Consider the following 20,273-nt stretch of genomic DNA (forward strand, 5'->3'; position numbering starts at 1 on the left):
TCAATTAATCTATAACAAAGTAGGCAAGAATACATAATAAAGAAAAGACAGTCTCTTCAATAAGTAGAGCTAGGAAAATTGGGCAACTACATGTAAAAGAAGAAAATTAGAACATTTTCGTACATGATAAATAAAAATAAACTCAAAATGGATTAAAGAAATAAAAGTAATACCTAAAACCATAAAACGTCAAGAATAGAACAGAGGCAGAACTCTCTCTGACATAAATCAAAGCAATATTTTTTGGGGGGGTTTATCTCCAATGGCAAAAGAAACAAAAGCAAAAATAAACAAATGGGACCTAATTAAAACTTAAAAGCTTTTGTACAGCAAAGAAAACCATGGACAAAAAACGATAACCTACTGAATGAGAGAAAATATTTGCCAATCGTATGAACAGTAAGGATTAATATCCAAAATATATAAACAGCTCATATAACTCTATATAAAAAAAACAAAAAACCTGATTAAAAAATGGGCAGAGAACCTGAATAGACATTTTTCCAATGAAGATATACAGATGACTGACAGGCACATGAAAAGATGCTCAACATCGCTAACCATCAGAGAAATGCAAATCAAACCACAATGAGATATCACTTCACACCTGTCACAATGGCTATTGTTAAAAAGTCTACTAATAACAGTGGAAATGTAAATCAGTTCAGCCACTATGGGAAACAGAATGGAACTTCCTCAAAAAAGTAAAGATAGAACTACCATATGATTCAGCAATCCCACTCCTGGGCATATATCTGAAAAAATCAAAACAATAATTTGAAAATTTATGTGCACCCCAATGTTCATAGCAGCATTATTTACAATTGCCAAGATATGGAAGCAATCTACATGTCCATCAACATATGAATGGATAAAGAAGATGTGGTATGTATAATATATATACACATATATATATACACAATACATATATACAATGGAATATAACTCAGCCATTAAAAAAAATGAAATTCTGCCATTTGAAACAACATGGATGAACCCAGAGGGTATTATGCTTAGTGAAATAAGTCAGACAGAGAAAGATAAATCCTCTACGTTATCACTTGTATGTGGAATCTAAAAGATAAAACGAAGGAATTCACATAACAAAACAGAAACAGACTCACAGATATAGAGAGCAAACTAATGGTTACCAGTGGGGAGAGGGTAGGGAATTAAGAGATACAAATTACTATGTATAAAATAAATTAAAGGTTATATTGTACAGAATAGGAAAATATAACCATTATTTTGTAATAATTTAAAGGGAGTATAATCTATAAAATATTGAATCACTATGTTGTACCCCTGAAATTAATATAATATTGTAAATCAACTATACTTCAATTTGAAAAAATAAAAAGAATGACCCAACCTCTCTTTCTGTTCTGGCTCCAAGCAAACACACCATCTAGTGTGTGTTAAGAATACTGTAATTGTGACATGGGGTTTGGATTCCAGGCCAGACTCTGCCACTTATTTGTTGTATAGCTGTGACATAATCACTTAACTTTTCTAGATTTAGATTCCTAATGTTAAAAATAACAAATAAGAGTAGAAGACTTATAAAGAACTGACCAGGGCCACAAGTATTAACAGCACCTGCATCCATTACTTATACAACTCCCTGTACAGTGAATCAGAGCCATTCTTTATCACAAGCAGTGGGAAGCACCTAAATAGTCTCAAGTCCAAATTAGGATAAGCAACTATGATTCACCAGAAAACTCCACTAAACCCTCAAAGCTCTCATCCATGGACAACTGGAAAGACTGTTGGACTTCTGATATGAAATGAAATGGTTTATTGATTCTCTGTGACTTTACTCACACTGTGAATCACTGAATCATGCTTCACTTGGGCTCAGGAGTTTGGCAAAGAATGGCAGGGCAAGGAAGGATGTTTTTCCCTCTGTGCCCCAGGATTCTGAATCATCAGGTGTCTTTCCAGGTCCATTTGTTTCCTGGGAATGACTGTGCTCTCTGTTGTATGAAGCCCTATTGTTTGGGGCATGTTAATAAGATTGGTCTTTCAAAGACTAATTATTTAACCCATCTGAAAAGTTCAGGATGAGCTAGGTTATGCTGCAGTAACAAAAACAAAGAACACTCAGTGGCCTAAAACATCAAAGGTTTAAATTTATTGTTCATGCTGCATGTCCATCATGGGTCAGCTGGGGGCTATGTTCAGCCCTGTCCTCATGCTGGGAACCAGGCTGACAAAAGAGCCTCTATTTGGAATATTACTGATCACCATGGCAAATAGAAAGAGAGAGCATGTGAATTACACACTGACTCTTACAGCTTTCCCCAAGAGGTAATAATGCAATCACTTCTGCTCATATCATTGGCAAAAGAAAATTACAGTACTGTGCCTGACATCAAGACCTGGAAGGAAAATGAGAAAAATTTACAAATAGCATTAATGATGACCTCAAGGTTTCTTTTTTTTTTTTCTTTTTCTTCATGCTCAAGAACCTTGATCTTGACAAGGTTTGTGGTGACAAACTGGTGTAGGCAGTGGCCACATATGTCCATGTCACCCTGATGAAAAGATCCAAGAGATCTTCCATATCCTTGTGTATTCTTCCATAGCCCTCAGTAGACCTAGAGACCATGCCTCCTGACAAATGGTAAGGAAAAGCTAAGGGATCACCTTCGAGTTTCTAAAAAGGTATAACTGGAAACAGCTTGAGGAAAATGAAGCTGACAAATTTGCTTAGCCAGACAAAGAGAGACAATCACAAATCTCAAATAAAACTTTCTACTACCTTTGAAAATCAAATTCCTAGAACACTATGCTTAAAGATTGAGGATTTCACCTAGTAGAAATACACCAGACAGTAATGGGTTCTACTTTTATTATTTATCAGCAAGTACATTTTGGTTTTTACTTAATGAACCATAAATATAATTGGAAGTAGGTGAGAAGGAATGTAACATACATAAATAATTAAGACCAAAATATTGGAATTATTTTATTGTGAATTAAAAAGTAGATACATATACACCTATAAATGAAAAACAATTTGAAAAAGAAGCAGTTTATAGGCATTGCAGTTGCTTCATATCATTAGCACCACAGTGCTGTCAGTCTTTTACATTTTAGTTATCTTCATTTTTTCTTGCATTTCTTTGGTGGCTAAAAAATTTCAGTAATCTTTTGCTGAATGAACTAAAGACTAGAGCAAAAGATTCCTAGAGAGTGAAAGGGCCAGAAAAGTCTTCTCAAAGGTGGGGGATGATGTTTGAATCTGGGACTCTCAGAGCTGCCTTCAGTTTTCACTTCAGAGTATGGCAGCTCTTTTTTGTGCTGAAGCTTTTCCTAATCCAGAAAGAGGTAGAGAGCAGTGGAGAGTCTATGATTGTCCCCAGTCCCATACGTAGACTCCTGGGAATGTCCTGTTTCCTGCAACCATCATGAAAATGTAGAAAGCTTGATAAGAAGTAAAGGTTATGTCAGCAGCTGAAAGAGAGCTGATGGTGCCAGCATCTTCCTTTTGGCCCTCTCTCACCCCTGGTCTGCCTCCCCACCTGGTCACAGCTGAAGCCCGACAGCCTAGTTCATTTGGAGGACTAGAATTTACTTAGCAAGCCTGAGCTATGAGAATATCATGATTTTCAGAATTTTGAAGTCAAAGGAGTTCTTATAAAGCAATAGCAGAGAATCTTCTGTTTTTAGAGTAGTGATTCCTCCCAGAAATGATAGCGTTGGGGAGATTTAACAAACAAAATTGATACTCAATTTTTTAGGAGTAATACATATGAAATTTTAAAATAGAGACTGAAACGTATGTGGATAATTTATTATCATGAATATTTGGGGCATAGCAAATCAAGAGTGATATAAAGAAAATTGTGGGTACCATTTTATAGATGTTCTAATGAATGCCTGCTTATTTCCATTCTTTTTTTATATCTTTATTGGAGTATAATTACTTTACAAAGTTGTGTTAGTTTCTTCTGTACAACAAAGTGAATCAGCTATATGTATACATATAACCTCATATCCCCTCCCTCTTGCATCTCCCTTTCACCCTCCCTATCCCACCCCTCCAGATTGTTGCAAAGCATCAAGCTGATCTCCCTGTGTTATGCAGCAGCTTCCCACTAGCCATCCATTTTACATTTGGTAGTGTTTATATGTCAATGCTACTCTCTCACTTCATCCCAGCTTCCCCTTCCCCCATTGTGTCCTTAAGTCCGTTCTCTATGTCTGTGTCTTTATTCCTGCCCCGCCACTAGGTTCATCATTACCATTTTTTTAGATTCCATATATGGGCATTAGCAGACGGTATTTGTTTTTCTCTTTCTGACTTACTTCACTCTGTATGACAGACTCTAGGTCCATCCACATCATTACAAATAACTCAATTTCATTTCTTTTTATGGCTGAGTAATATTCCATTGTATATATGTGCCACATCTTCTTTATCTATTCATCTTTCGATGGACATTTAGGTTGCTTCCATGTCCTGGCTATTGTAAATAGTGCTGCAATGAACATTGTGATACATATACCTTTTTGAATTATGGTTTTCTCAGGGTATATGCCAAGTAGTGGGATTGCTGGGTCATATGGTAGTTCTATTTTTAGTTTTTTTAAGGTTATTTCCATTCTTAATGACTCCAAAATTTATAGAATTTGGGCAAATTAAAGAAAGAATTTCCTTGTTATGCAAATTTCAAAGATTCCCAAAGTTCTTCTTTTGTAATTTTAATAACAAGGTTAACATAAAAAAAGAAGTTACATCTCTGTAAGCTTAACGTAGGAAAAGTTATCTCTCTTCATTTTGAAACTAATGCAAATTTGTCATCCCTGTGAATACAGGCTTTAGGGACAATAAGTTGGAACAACATTTAAGCATTTCCAAAAACCAAGACTCGCCCTACTTTCAGTTGACAACTAAAGAATTCTCCAACATAGATCTAACTAACTCACCTACAAAAATCAAATATTCAAGGAAGAGGACATTGTATTACAAAACTAATAACTGAGCAAGCATTTATATTTTAAAATAAAAGTAATCTAATGCAAATATAGACATAGGCATAACTCTGGTTGTGTCTATAGATACATTAAAACATAAGAAAAATAAAATTGAGAAATCTGTTTTAATTGAAGGTGCATTACATTTATGAAATTAGAAAAGTGTCTAATACAAATTTAATGTAAAAGAGCTACTACTAAATTACACTTTATTTTAGTTAAAAGGCTTTTAATTAAAATTCATAAATAAATGTTTGAATGTTATAAAAAAGTAATTTTTATATCCCCCATCCATTCTGGCCTCTGATTAAGTTCTAAAGTATATTATTAGTTTTGCATTTTCTAATAATTGTTGGTGGACAAGGTGTCTCATTATTTAATGATCCACAAATTAAGGTAATAGACAAATATCAAGGTCAACTAAAACTGAAATAAGTAATAATGGTGGGAGAGGAAGGCAGAGGGCAGAAGAGGACAATGAGCCCTTGAGAAGGTCAGGTGTCTCTGCCCATATCCAGGAACAGCTCCCAGAGGGCAGAGAAAGGCCAAGTGATCCTTCAAACACTCTTTAAAGTGCCACTTTCTAGGTTGACCCATCCATCCAAAGGGCAAGGTACTGCTGAGCATTATCTGCTGAGATGCCCTCCTCAAGGAGCTGTGTGTCAGGAAATATCATCAGGCAGTTTCTAAACTAGTCCATAATCACTATTCCCTTTAACTCTGAGACCCAAGTAATCTACATCATTGAACAATGTTAAGCATCACCATAAGATACCGAACAAACAAACACAACATACTGTGTGAGTTAGTGTCCTCTGGAATTGCGAATATGTAAGCGAGGCATAGTAGGGAATTCTCTTGGTTTTCGCCTTGATGGCTACCCAAAAGATGTTTAACATTTGGAGAAATTTACGATTCATAGTTTCAGTTTGTATAAATGATTATCACTAGTAGTAGAAGTGAGAGACAGAACAGGCAGCAAAAGCAGAGGAGAAGAAATGGGATGAAATGGAGGTCTCAAGTGAGCAGGGTGAGGGTCAAGATATCAGCACTTAGCAAATTGAGTGAATCGAACTTTTCTTCACTATCCTGTAGAGTATAGAAAAATGAAGAGTAGCTATTCTTGGTAAGAAATAGGAACAATGAAACATATATCTTCTTAATGACTGGCTTAGCAACTCATAATAAGGCCATAGTTCATTTAAGGTATTTTCAGTTATTTTAAATGTGCTGTAATACCAGTGATTTTCTGGACCTTATTGATTTCTATAATGGAGAAAGGGGTAAAGGGAATAGAAAGCCAGGTCTGGCCAAACTTCTTTCCAAGATGGAAAAGTAGGTGCCAGAGGAGTTTTGATTTACATGTATGTATATGGGGATCCAGATAAAAAAGATTGGTAGTAGTCACCTTGGGGAATGGAGGTTTCAGGTACAAGTGGATGGATAAAGGGGATCTTGAGAGCACAGTTCATATAACATGCATTGTAATACTGTTCAGAGCCTCTTCTAGGGAGTCATGTAAATATTTTGTGTTGTCGGGGTTATATTAAACTTTAAACACATTTGGAACTCTATCTTGGTCACTTACTAACAAGATTACTTTGACTAAGTCTCCCATCCTTTTTAAGCCTCCGTTTCATTATCTGTACATTTTAGTAATAATAGGGCCAATTCCCTACAGTTTTTCTGGGGATTATGTGTGATAATATGTTAAAGGCTTTGCATATGTGAAAAATTATTCCTATTTCTTCACCCCTATCTGTATCCAGACCTTTTCCCATGCGACTTGGCAATTCTTCCCACTAAAGGCAAATTTATTTCCCTGTACTATTGATGCTGGCCATGTGGTTTACTTGACCAGTGGAATGTGGGTAGAAGTTTCCAGCATATGTCTTCAGAGGAATAGCCTACGGGAACTTGCAGCCTCTGTCATGAGAAGAATATGCACCCAGTGGCTTCTGCCTCTTTGGTCTGGGTCTCAGAATAAACACACATGGGGTACAATTGAGCCAAACCTGCATAACTTTGAGTGTGGGAATAAATGCCATTGTCGTATACCACTGAGTTCTGAGCTGGTTTGTCGTCATGCAGCAATAGGTGACTGACACAACACAGTCCTGGGGTATGGCCTGGGAATCTGCATTTCTCGGGTTGTGACTAATAATAGGACTTATGAATAACTGCAATAACGCCTTTGCCCACAGTTTAAAGTGCATGGAGATAAGCAGAAAGATATATAGCTTATTCTGATTCATACACAACTTTTATCTTCTTTATAGTTATCTTTCTTTGAATCAGATGGGCAACTATTTATGAAACATGGCATTCAGTAATCATCTAATTTGCTAACCATGATTTTTGAGATTGCTTGGGAATAAATATCAATCAAGTGGAATTTTCCTCTCATCTGATACTGTGGATAATCTAAATGTTTTAAATTGATTATTTCTTATGTCTAGATTAAATTTACATAATAACTTCTTAAAAGAATACTGAACTGATAGACAATATCTCCTAAAGCTGAACAAATGTGCCTACCTTACAATTCAGCACTTCTGAAACTCCTGGGTACATCCAACAGAAAGGATAGTGCATATCTACCAAAAGACTTGTATAAGAATTGCCAACTCAAGCTGTAAACTGGAAATGATCCAAAGTCTTTCAACAGTAGAATGGATCCATAAATTGTAGTAAGGTAGTATATTCATTCAACAAAATATTACAGAACCATAAAAAAGAATGCAAGCAAGGATGAATGTCATAGATGTGATTATGAATTTAAAAAAAGTAGACCCAGAGTAATAAATTCTGTATTATTCCATTTGTGCAAAGTTTGAGAGAGGCAAAATTTATCTATGGGAATTGAAGTTAGAATAGTGTTTCTTGAGGCAGGGGTAGGTATTGCCTGGGAAGGGTGAGAAGCCTTTTGGACTGCTAGAAATGTTCTACATCTTAATCTGCTTGGTGGTTGTGTTATGTCTTTTGGAGTTGAACTCCGACAAGTGTCCTCTTGCACCAATAGAAATAGACTGAGTTGGGTTCAGAAGCAAAGGAAAGGCTTATTCTTTGATCAGAGAGTGGAGAGGTAGGAGCTGGAGATCTAGAGCACATGCTCTCCCAACAGGCTGTGTGTGGGGCTGCTTTATAGGGGTCCGGTCAGCAGGGAGGGGGCAGGCACAGCTGCTCATGCTCCAGATCTCAGTGCCTGGCGCAGCATCTCTGCACATGATCCACCAAACTGAATTGTCTGCACAGTAATTTTGCACCAGGAACTCTAGTCTAAAGTGTCAAGTGCAAGGCCTTTGCATGCAGCACACTATGAAAAGTGAAACTAGACTAAGCACAAAAGGAAAGAATAAGAGACAAGGTTAGACTTTATTTTATTACCCATATTCAGTTTTGTTTTGTTTTTTTGGAGTCTGAAAAAACTTTTTTTTTACATATCTATTTTATTTTTCTAAATTTTATTTTTTATTGATGTATAGTTGATTTACAATGTGTTAGTTTCAGATGTACAGCAAAGTGGTTCAGTTATACATACATACATATATACATATACACACACACACATATATATATATTATTTTTCAGATTTTTTTTCCTTATAGGTTATTACAAAATATTGAGTATAGTAGGTTCTTGTTGGTTATCTATTTTATATCTAGTTCTTGTTGATTATTTATTTTATATCTAGTAGTGTGTATATGTTAATCCTAAACTCCTAATTTACCCCTCCCCCATCATTTCCCCTTTGGTAACCATAAATTTGTTTTCTATGTCTGTGGGTCTATTTCTGTTTTGTATATAAGTTCATTTGTATCCTATTTTTTCTTTTTCAGATTCTTTTCCATTATAGGTTATTATAAGATATTGAGTATAGTTCTCTGTGCTATACAGTAGGTTCTTGTTTTTTACCAGTTTTAAATATAGTAGTGTGTATATGTTAATCCCAAACTCCTAATTTATCTCTCCCCACCCACACCTCTAGGTTCTATTTTTATTTCCCAGGAATTGTTCATGGGCTTTGCCAGTGATAGTTAATTGGCTGTATATACTACAAAAATTCATCAAGCTATAGACTATAAATATATGCACCATGTATATCATACCTCAATTTTTTAAAAAGATAAAAAAGAAAATCTCACCTGGAATTAGAGAAAAATTAATATTTTAAATGCCAGTGTTTCTAACTTACCAAGTTTAATCTGTCAAGCCTTTAGGTTTCAGCATAGCCTGATAGTAAGGAAAAGAGGTATAACTAGTTGATGAAGAGTTAAACTGGACATCATGAAACATGTACCTGGTGAAAGTTTCAGTTACTTATATGCTTAGTTCAAGAGTGGACAAAGGTTCATACATATACCAACAAGGACAAGCCGTTTGGTACACTGACTGGCTAAATACCCATCAGTAGTTATGCCCTATGCCAACCCGTCTCCAGATTGACAAGATAGTGTTGATGCTGCAGCAAAGGAAACAGAAACAAAGGCAGGGCTGATGCTGCCTTAACAATGAGGGCCTATTCTCCCCCATGCACCTGAGAACACCAGTGAACTTGGTCATTGTTCAGCAGCAGAAACCTCAGGGTTTCTCTCATCCTTAACTCTTTGTCATGTGACCACATTATTTCCTTAGGAGGTGATCCTGCCCTGTGTCCCTTGACAACGGAATCCTCCAAATGTATAAACTGTGTCATCGTGATTGACCAACCAGAGGTCACCGCTCCTCACCACCCCCCTTCATCCCAAGCTGTTTGCTCTTATTGTTCATTAAAAAAAAAAGAATGAAAGGGAGGAAAGACAGCAATCCAAGTCCAGTAATAAGCAACACAAAAGATTCATTCGTGAAGGGCAAAGATTAACAGGACTAATAGCTCCAGGGGTTTGGGGAAAGCCTGTCCGATTCAGGAAACCAACTGGGAAAAACTGAGTGCAGACAAATTGCTTGCTACAAAGGGAATACTATGTGGGAGAGTATGGAAATAACTATGTTCTGCGAGCATGTTTTACTTTCTGTGTTGTTTCGCCAACAAGAGATACAAGGACAGCCAGAGTAGCAGAATAATACACCTGTGATAAAAGCAGCTGCCTGCTTTTCTCTAGACACTGAAAGTTTACCTTTTGTTCAGAACTACATATGGGGAAGCTTCAATTTACCAGACTTATTAGTTATTAAGTCTTTATCAAATTGTTTTTCATGGTGTACTTTCATCTAAATGGGAAGGAAAAAATGCTTTCTCAAGAGGTTACACAGACCTTTCCTTCAGCTACAACTTGAGCCCTAGCATTTTATGAGAATTTATTCTCCAAAAGGTGACCTAGAGGCATTATAAGTTCCTTCCTAAAGTTTTCTAGATTAATGCTTTGGAGAAATGCTTAAGAGCAAGGGTTAAAACAAGAAGAGTTTGCTGATTAACGTTTAGTTAATTTTAATAACTTCACTGACACAGCCCTCTGGATAAAAAAAAGGAAATTATTCTTTTCACCATTTTTTTTGTTGTTGCTATATTTAAAATACTAAATGAACAGAATTGCATGGAGATAAAAATAAACAACACATGAAATGAGAACATGGTCAACTGGTCTTTTCAAACTTGTTTGGGAGAGAAAAGCCTCCCCAAACAAAATCTTTTCATTATATTCCTCCAGGTAAACTATTCTCATAGATAAGCATGGTTATCCTTCCTTGCATAGTTAAAACAATACATTTTTCTGATCAAGACAGAAGGAAATATTTGATCTCTGCTGATCCCACTCAGAATTACCATTTGGCCTCTAGAAGAGCTATTTGCAAACTTCGGTGTGAGTTAGAATAGCTGGAAGAGCTTATTAAACTTGCAGATCTGGAGGGCTTTGTTGTGATATTGTGAATCAGTCAGCCTTGGATGGGCCTTGGAAATTTCATTTCTGTGAAATATCCCAGGTAATTCTGAGGCTCACAGATTTCACTTTGGGTCTCCATAATGCTTTCCCACATTCCGCTGGTGCCGAATTGCTAAGTCTTAGTTTGAAAACTGCAAGACACATAAGCCTTGTCCTATTTTTCTAAAACTAAGCTAAGGAATGTTCTAGCACACAAACAGGAGCATGCTCATCTTGTCATTGGAAACCAACTCACATAAATCACCCACCGTCCTGCCTTGCTGTCTGGAGTCAATGCAAACCTTAAACATCTCCTCTACAGTAAGCATCTGATCAAGAACAAGAAAGTAACTTAAGTGCATAGGGATAGAGAAAGGGTTTAAGAATTATCAAGACAAGGTGAAAATCTATTTTTTTTCAGTGCCTATTGCTCCAGGGTTAGGAACAGCCCACAAATACCCACATGTTTAACAGAAGTTTAAGAGGGCACCATCATCTTATTTAGAACATTTCATCTTCCCTGCAAACAACAGGTTTCTACAATTCACCTTTGTTTTGTACCAAAGAAAGTCCACTTCTACAGTGAGTGCTCTCAAAATAGGAATGTGAAATTATGGGCCAGGGAAGAACCTCATATCAGTATGAGTCCGATCAAAGTATCAATTAAAATGGACTGAACTGAACGCAATGGTTCGGTTTGTCCTCCTGCTCTCCTACTTGTCCTGTGCAAATTGTTCAACAGCCTTTCCCAGTGAAAGGGCTTCAGAAATAGGAGCTGTCTTCAGGAGAGGAAGAGTGAGGTGTTGATATGCTGACCTATAGGGCACAAAAGTCCACTGACAGATGGGAAGGAAAAAAAGGAAAGTGCCGAGAGGATTAAACACAAAAGGATTTTATAAGCAGCCAAGGCAATAACGAGCCCTCTGGAAGGAGGCATCGCATATTAATAGGGGCCATTCGATCTGCTAGAGGGTACAATGGACAATGTGAGGGGTAAACAACAATGCCCAGAACACATTTGGGTAAATAGGGGAGATGGTGGTCGTTGACAGCCAAGTGCATGCACTGCCAGCTCATCTGGGCCTCTGGAGGTCGGATTTTGAAAGCCTAGGAGGGTTATGCTGATTTCAACATACACTCTTATCCTTGGGATCTGGAAGGCAATTATAAAGTCATCTGTCATGAGCGGGCTATCCCACAAACATTACTCAGCTGCTATTATGCCTGACAGTTGGGGCACTTCTGGTTCAAAAATAGTCCATTTGTCAGTTTCCTCTACTCCCTGCTATTGTGAAAGAAGCAGAATTAGAAGGTACTGCTGGGACACCAGTTGAATCACTTTGGAATTGTGACACTGGTTTGCCACAGGAAAGGGGAGACTTGAGGCTTAGGGACCCAGAAACGATAGTGAGTTGTGTGAGAAGAAATGTCCACTTTGGGAAGCTGTCTGTGGAATTCCCTGAGATGAGCTGCACATGGGAGCGATGCAAACACTTCCGAAATCTTTTAGCTTCATCACCCCACACTCTGTCTGGTTTTGCCAGTCCTCACTGCCAGACAGTAATCTGCACCACGGCCCTCAGGAGAAGCACAATGGCCATGGACAGGTGTTCACAGAGCCTTCACGTGGCCTGTTATGAGCACACCATGTGCCTTTACTGATGACTTACAACAGCCTCTGAATCACTCCCCATAAAGAAAACTCAAGCTTCCCTTTCCCCTTTTAGACTAAGACAGCCCAGCACCAAATGCACACAGGTAACCAAACACAGACCTTTCTGAGACCAGCTGCCTTTCTGAGAGACAGAAACTCTACACTAAAACATCATGACAGCCCCGTAGCGGCAGCAATTTTAAGGGGCCTCAAATCCTTAAAGGAACTACTCCAAAGGTCTGGGTTTCCTTTCCTAATCTAGATATGGAGGAGTCTTTAAATCAGGCCTTCATTTCCGGAACATGCTCACTGTGGACCCTTGAAGACTCATCAGGTCATGATCAAGGCAGCAGGATGATGAATCAATGATGTACCAATGATGGGCACCAGTAAAAGGCATTGTGCAAAAACATGCCAGCATAATACCATAGAGGCCCAGGATAACTGCCCCTTATTGACAGGTTGGGAATACCTCATTCAGAGAATGGCACCAGCTTCATCTGGCATAATTGAGTGTATAAATAGCTCCCTCCCCTTTAAATATCTGCTTGATTATATGTGTATGTATACATATATCTGTTTATAAGGTGTGAAAATTTATAAAAAAGTGAAATATATTTTAATTATATGCAGTATAACGTGTATATGCTCGTATTAGTTTGAAGCATATGAAATTGCATTTTTTGTAGATTAAAAAATATGTTAGGGCTACCCTGGTGGCGCAGTGGTTGAGAATCTGCCTGCCAATGCAGGGGACACGGGTTCGAGCCCTGGTCTGGGAGGATCCCACATGCCGCGGAGCAACTAGGCCCGTGAGCCACAACTACTGAGCCTGTGCGTCTGGAGTCTGTGCTCTGCAACAAGAGAGGCCGCGATAGTGAGAGGCCCACACACCGCGATGAAGAGTGGCCCCCACTTGCCGCAACTAGAGAAAGCCCTTGCACAGAAACGAAGACCCAACACAGCAAAAATAAATTAATTAATTAATAAACTCCTACCCCCAACATTTTCTTAAAAATAAATAAATAAATAAATGTTAGTTGAACATCAGCAATTTCACATTGTTCAATCCAATACGGATACATGGCTGTCATTAAGCCTCTGTCATTTCCTCTCCAAGCTCACTTTCTAAACACTGATTGGATGATGGGACTGGGATGCTGCAGTCCATATTTCTGTGCTGCCACTTGCTAAATGCTAAACTGGGCGAGTGAAAGGCACTAGAGGGAGTGCCCTTTTCCTGTTGGCTTGCTGTTCCAATGAACATTTCTCTAGCCTTGTTTCTTCACCAGCTACTGGCTTTTGAGTCCAACCTCCAATCCTATGGTTTTATGTATTTATTTTTGCCCCACTCTCTAAGAACTAGTCATAGTGCTTCCCCTCAGATGCTGCTTTCCAGGGTCCCTTCTCCAAGCTTCCTATAACCCCAGCTCCTTCTCTTTGCTCCTGCAGCCTAAGAGGTATTAGCTGCTTACAATATCTATTTCTTTGGCAAACTTTAGTCTTCTAAATTTATCGAACAAATTCCATATATTAAAGTTTCTCTGTTAAAATAACTGACATGGTTTCTGCTTTCCTGATTGGATCTTGACTGGCTCTGTATGTATACATATTTAAAATGTATATTTTATGTATATATGCTTATTTTGTATATATGGAAAGAAACATAGGGACAGAGAAATGGAAAATTTTGAAATAACAATGGTGCCACACACATTTTAATATACTCAGACAATACTGGGCTATTAGAATTATATATTTCCTCAAGGCTAATGTCCCCCCAAGCTCACAGAAAATGCAACGAGTGTCAAGAAAACCATGTGCAGCCTATGTACCAACACAGTTTAAAAATCATTATGCTGTCAACCTGCCAAACCAAAAAGACTTTGGTAACAAATAGTGGAAAATGATGAGTCCATCTTTTGTCTATTGGTCATTTGAAAAAATGGGTTTGATGGCTGATCCATTCTGACATTTCACCCATATATATTTTTAAATCTGCCTATTTTGACACAAATGGCTTTCTAAGATGCCCACCCTGATTAATGGGCCTGTTACATTCAACATTATGTTCTCTGGGGTGTCTGCACTTCTTTCAAGGTCACGTGGAGAAGAGGAGTAGACTTCAGTACCATGGTCCATATCAGTTCTGACTGTTACAAGGGCCTCAGATTCCCACCAAGCAGGGAAGCCTTTGGTGTGGTCAACCTCTCTGTTCCTAATTTTAACACATAGACCACTCAGGAAGAAATAGAGTTTTTAAAAAGGCCCAAGAAAAGTGCATGGTTTCCATCCAGCAGTTACTGACCTCAGATCCATTTCAAAAAAACATTTCATATTACACATATCACGTTGGGTAGAAGGGAAATTTTCTAATCAAGATGTTTTGTCATTTCCTCTTAAGTTCACATGCTTACAATAAGCATGGTGTTTTATATCACATATGCACTGACACGTACAACTGATCCTCCTTCAGTAACTAAGACTTATGCATCCTCTCAAGTATGCGAGCACACACATACCCACACACACCACACACACTATAGCCTCCCAACATGCACATAACTTTAAAGTATTAAATAAGCTTAAGGGTTTTTTTTTAATTAATATACAAAAAATTTTCCAATGTCACAATCATCTGTTGATAATGACAGACATCAGCAATGTACAAATATTTGGGCAGGTTGGGTAACTCACCATCCTCAACTCTGCAATGAGCAAAGTAGCTAAGCAGTCTGCCTGGCATATTACAGGCACATCTGGGATTAGAGTCTATGCCCTGAGGACTCTGCAATGACATCCTTAGCAGATGCCTTCAGCCCACCCTGGAAGGCATCTGAAGCTCCCACAGTTCTTTTTTTTTTTAATGTATTACTTTAATCCTGAGACATTTTTTTTTTCTTTTGGCCACACCGCATGGCATGTGGGATCTTAGTTCCCTCACCAGGGATCACATCCCCTACAGTGGAAGAGTGGAGTCTTAACCACTGGTCTGCTAGGGAAGTCCCTACTCCCACAGTTCTTATATGGGTATCTCTCTGTCTGAGGGTGAATAAGGGATGAGATTTGGGAGATAAGGAACTCAACTTCTTTGCCCCTTGGTTGAGCAATTCAGAGGGTCTGCAGTGGGACTGAACCCTGCTGCTCAGCCTAATAACCCACTCGTGGATATGTCCTTTATTGGTTTTCCTCTTACACCGCACTCCCACATCGTTCTTCCTGGCATCACCTCTCAAGTAAATATTACGACCCAAATTCTTGTCTCAGACTGCTTTTGGGAACTGTGAACTGAGATAGCCACTTAACCTCTGTGCACTGTCTTTGGCCCAAACACAGCAGCATCACACATTAACTGCCGTCCTCCTCAGGCCAGGACAGCAAAATCCTGAAGGTCCCCTCCTCTTTCCTGAGAGGATGGTTTCTTGATTCCCTCACAACAACCTCATCTTTTGTGTGAAAGAGATTAGGTTCCTAGTGTGCTCCTTGCCTCTAAATTCTGGGGGTATAAGTACAATGTGGTGACGATAGTTAACAATACTATATTGTATATATGAAAGTTGCTAAGAGAGTAGATCTTAAAAGTTCTCATCACAAGGAAAAGAAAACTGTAACTATGTAAATATGAGGTGATGGTTGTTAACTAATCTTACTGTGGTAGACATTTTGCAATATATACATATATCAAATCATTATGTTGTACACTTTAAACTTATATAATGTTATATGTAAATTGTATCTCAATAAAACTGGGAAATTTTTAAAAATTATTTTTTAAAGTACATAGCTATGACAAAAAAGAAAGAAATAGGTGATGGTAACCCATGAATGAACATTTGCTTCCCTACTGTACTGAGAATTAAATATAAGAACCGCATCCCCAGTACAAGGAAAATACCCATATGACAGATGGAAACATGATACCACCTTTCTTAAAAAATGAACAAAATACCCACAAAATATTATACATGGTGTATACACACCACTCAAGAAACTGAAAGTGTTAACCAGACTTTGAGCTACCTACTTATTTCCAAATTGTGGAATAAAATAATATATCTGGAGTCCAGAGAGTGTTGATATGTTTTCTACACTTTGTAACAAGTTTATTAAACATAAGGAGTGACAGACAGTGGGTACTATAATCTCAGTCTGAAACAAGCCAAGGACCTCTATCTCATGCTGGTATTCAGACATATTTCCTAGAAGAGCTACCAACTTAAAGTGTCATTTTTTTGTCACCTCCAAATATATCAAAGAGTGTCAGGGTCCTCCTGTTTCCTTGGCAGGTGACAGTTAACATCTGCTTCTCACAAGACCGATTGTAAACTCGATCTTCCGGGATCATTCTTATCTGTGTGGCCAAGCTGGTGCTGTGCTCTTAAGAAGGTGAATTTGACAATGTGCTGCCCAGTTGTGATAAATGAAGCCCAGTCAATGGGATATGCTTTGCGGAGGGGGTTCTCAAGCCTGAGTGCACATGAGAAAATCCCAGTTGCCCAAATTTTTCTCAGGGCTCAACATCAGAGAATCTCTGGGTGTCAGGCTGACCCTGTAATTTTAAGATTTTGAAAACTTTTCATGGAAAATTCTTCACACATCACAACCTCCATGCACTGCAGAGAACTATGAAAAAAAAGACCAGTTAACTGTACTGCAATTTCGATTCTCATAGAAACCACTCATATGTCTTTAGATAAATCTTTGTCTCTATTTCGTAGATTCTTTATCTGTAGAATGGATTTAATACCACCCTACTGCATGGCAAAGGAGGGGAAATCTTACACAACCTTGTTTAAAAAATAGGAAAAATAAATTAAAAAGAAAGAAATCATTACTGGGGGTACAAGGATCCTGAGGTGCAGAAATGCCAAATAGCTTAAATAAAACATTTTAGAGGCCCTTTCCAGAAGAACAAACATTTAAGAAAAAAAAGATAGAGAAGGAAGAAAGGCAGAAACAGAAGAATAAGAAGGATAATCTGAGTGTATTTTGTTTATGGGAAAAAGAAAAGATTGCATAGGAAGTTTTAAATATTTTTCTGTGATTAGAAAATAATTGAAATTTTGAAAAACTCAGTGAAATAGAAAGAGAATAATAACCATAATGCTGTAGTACACTTAGAAACATGAAAAATACTGCAACAATATCACATCACATTACCAAACTGATACTATTTGACATTTGCTGGTGTTTCTGTTAAGTTATTCTTCGGAATACTGGAATATTTATGGGACTATATCAATAAAATCCAAAATACCAGTTTAACACATTTATTTTATTCTAATTGTGTTTTTATATTGATTTCTAACATTAATCAATTAAATAGGTGAGCACTAGGATTTAATTTAGTGTAAATTAAGGACTGCAATTTCTCAGCTGTGTCACACAACCCATCTTCAAGTTGAGCCCCTCTGCTAGTGCCCAGGCCAAATCGTGGTTGTGGGATTTTTGAGAATGAGAAGGCTTAGTCTTACAATAAGTATCTTTAGTCTGCTACTTGGCTTTTACTTATTTTACAAGCACCTGACACTGTTTTACTTCAGTCGTGCTGGGATCAGGAGCCCAGCCTTAGCTTTCTGTCCAATCCCTTCACAGAACTGGAATTCCAAGCTTGAAATTCAGTCCTCAGTGTGCCCCTCATCACCTGACCCAGGTCTTTCTGGTGAGGGCAGACTTTTCACCAGCCCCTGCTGCTGGCATAAGCTTTGCTGCTCTGCTCTCATTCTAACCCATGCCTCCTTCTGCCACTGGCTCTACCTGCTGACCTCCCATCAAGCCACCTGCATGCCAACCACTGCCTTGATTTCCTCTGTCACCTTTCTGCACAATTATCTAGAATATTAAGCCCAGTCATGTTCAGAAGCCTTAGTGTTGACTTCAAAAACACAGTGGGCCCCAAAATAACCAGATTTCCATGGGGGGGCATCAGCAAAGCCTTTGTAAAACCACTAACCTCTATGTTCCCAATCCAGACACAGCAAGATAAAAGCCAAACCTGTATTCCAGGGTCTTTAAACATTCAGTGACAGAGGATTTTTCCAGAGCACAGGAGCCAGGTTCCTTGGTGGGATTCATGTAAACCTTGGAGAATAACCACAGACATGAGTTCCCATGTGAATGTCTTCTGACATATATTCTCTTATTTAAAAAAAAAAAAGTTGAGAAAAATTATACTAGCTAACTGGTAGCCCTTGAAATTTAAAGCTGAGCAACAACAACAAAAAAATCATCTTCTCCCTCCAAGGCTTTCCTACTCAGACCTTAAATGACATTGCTTCAGTAAGTCCTGAAGCCAAAACTCACTTATATGATCAAGATCTACTTCAAGCATTTTAATATTCATAAAGCTCCAAAGGCACTAGATTTCCCTTTCTGGTCTACTTGGACTCTTAAATTTGGGGTCAGCCCTAGATCACCACGTGTGGCAATCTTATGGTTCCCCTAAAATAATTCAATGGGCTATTAAAAAGTAGGTAAAGAACAAAAAACTCTTTTGTGGCCAAATATCTTGGGGGATCTCTGGTTAAACAATGTTAAACCAATTTATTTCTTGCAAACTTTCAATACATTTTCAGATGATAACATGACTTTCCATGAAGAGAATAAAATGGAACTCTTTATTTTTGGAGGGGCTGTTCACAAGATTACTCCCCCCATGAAACATATTTTGTGAAACTTCTGAGTCAACAGTTTGTCTATTCATCTTTGGACCCCTCCACTAACACAGTTGTAGCCCTGAATAGAAACTAAATAAATTAAAATAAAATGACATGGCGTGGAATCAAATTGAATGAAGTGGAGTGAAACGCCTCAGAACTCTGGTACTTCCCAGAAGAATACAACAGAAACCCAGCTGTGACATTTTCTGATGTTATCTTTTAAGGGTAGTTTTAAACTGCTTTTTCTATAATTTAAATGTTCCATATTATGGACCCTTAAGTTAATGTAAATCACTTCTCTAGGGCAGGAGTCTAAAACTCCTAAATCACAACATTCAAGACTGGAATTTTGGAGACCTTCAAGATGGTGGAGGAGTAAGACGTAGAGATCAGGTTCCTCCTCACAAATACGTCAGAAATACATCTACATGTGGAACAACTCCTATGGAAGACATACAAAACGCTGACAGAAGACCTCAGACTTCCCAAAAGATATTTTTTTTTCCTTTTTCTCTTTTTGAGAGTGTGTATGTGTATGCTTCTTTGTGTGATTTTGTCTGTATAGCTTTGTTTTTACCATTTGTCCTAGGGTTCTTTCTGTCTTTTTTTTTTTTTAATAGTATAGCTTTGTTATCATTTGTGGACTTGTTTTCTAGTTTAGTTGCTCTCCTCTTTCTTTCTTCCTTTTTTTTTGTTTTTTAATTACTTTTAAATATTTTGTTTTTAATAATTTTTTAATTTTTTATTTTAATAACAATTTTATTTTTCTTTCTTCTTTCTTTCTTTCTTTCTTTCTTTCTTTCTTTCTTCTCTCTGTTATTCCCCCTTTTATTCTGAGCCATGTGGCTGACAGTGTCTTGGTGCTCCAGCTCGCTGTCAGGGCTGTGCCTTTGAGGTTGGAGAGCCAAGTTCAGGACATTGGTCCACCAGAGACCTCCCAGCTACACATAATATCAAAGGGTGAAAACTCTCCCAGAGATCTCCATCTCAACACTAAGACCCAGCACCACACAACAATCAGCAAGCTACATTGCTAGACATCCTATGCCAAACAACTAGTAAGACAGGAACACAACCCCACCCATTAGCAGAGAGGCTGCCTAAAGTCATAAT

This window comes from Tursiops truncatus, chromosome 15 (genome assembly GCF_011762595.2).
Source record: "Tursiops truncatus isolate mTurTru1 chromosome 15, mTurTru1.mat.Y, whole genome shotgun sequence".
NCBI classification, from domain to species: Eukaryota; Metazoa; Chordata; class Mammalia; order Artiodactyla; family Delphinidae; genus Tursiops; species Tursiops truncatus.